At 47.6% G+C, this 1,167-nt stretch overlaps 1 protein-coding gene across 3 annotated transcripts in view; it reads right to left on the bottom strand.

The window, feature by feature from the left end:
* Nucleotides 1-1,167, bottom strand: part of PNPLA7 (patatin like phospholipase domain containing 7) — a 129,208-nt gene that overhangs the window by 18,486 nt on the left and 109,555 nt on the right. The gene's annotated exons all lie outside the window — the stretch shown is intronic.

The raw sequence follows: 1,167 nt of genomic DNA, 5'->3' as shown, positions 1-1,167 counted from the left end.
CTGGTAAACACCACTTATGGGGTACGTTTTCCCCCGGCTCGGCAGGATGACCCGACCCCGAGGCCATGCTGTTGCCAGAACCAACACGAAGGCATCAGCAAAACTGTAGGGCAGGGAGCAGGGCAGAGGAGGTGGGACACAGGCAGCTCGGGTGCACAGTTACGCCGGAGTAGGTACGATGCGAAAGAGCACATTAAACCCACATTAATTCTACCTTGTGCAGCAGTTCTCATGAGAACAAAAGATCTGGGGGATGCATGGAGAGCACAAGCAGCGGCAGCCTTAAAGAGGAGAGTCAGGAGTGTGGGGGTCACTGCTGCAGATGGAAGGTGATAAAGGAAAGGAGCAGCACAGGAACCAGACAGCGAGGAGAGTCTGGGAGGATTTCAGTCTAAAAAAAGCTTTGGGATCCATGAGAAAAATTCGTATTTGGAAGTGGAAGAGAAATGAGGCAAAGCTTCCTACTTCAAGGTCAGTAAAAGGACTAGCTGCAGCCTTTGGATACGGGCAAGGATTTAGGGAAGTGCCAAGGGAGGGAAGGATAACCTCACAGAATGAATTTATTTTTCTTCCACACCCCCAGAGTCCAAGATAGTTGCAGTTTCCAGAATAGTTATGCGTAGGAAAACCACAGCTCTGAAGAGCCAATTTAGATACTTAATTTAGACACTTATTTAAATCAGATCTGTTCTGTAACTTGGGTTTAGATTCCTGGGCTCGTTCAGTCTATTGTGTCTTTTCCACCCAGTGTCACCTGCATGCACGCTCTCTGCCCTCTCCAATACATGCAGGTGGAAAAGGTGCCTTGGTTTGCAATTCATGCTTTTGCTTACAGACACAAACAGAGAATGTCAGATGCAGATTTTGGGGGTCTATTTTGTCTTATTTCCATTTCTGGTTTTTAAGCAAATACAGCCCTGATGGAAAAATATAGTCTGGGTTCACCTTGAACACATAAATGATTTCGGTTGCTCAGGTGCGTAGTCTCCAGCTTAGGTTCCTTCCTCTTTATTTGTACACAATTATAGTCACAAACTGCAATGACACTACGTGTCTGCCTTCTATTGTGGCCACCCTCCTGAGCCACCCACCTTCCAATGCCTTCTGACTACAATGATGTCGTGGTTTAACCCGGCTGGCAACTCAGCACCACGCAGCCGCTCGCTC

The sequence above is a fragment of the Egretta garzetta genome, unplaced genomic scaffold (genome assembly GCF_000687185.1).
Source record: "Egretta garzetta isolate BGI_Z169 unplaced genomic scaffold, ASM68718v1 scaffold143, whole genome shotgun sequence".
Classification (NCBI taxonomy): Eukaryota; Metazoa; Chordata; class Aves; order Pelecaniformes; family Ardeidae; genus Egretta; species Egretta garzetta.
The sequence above is the reverse complement of the archived record's forward strand: the minus strand, read 5'-3'. Positions and strand labels throughout refer to the sequence as shown.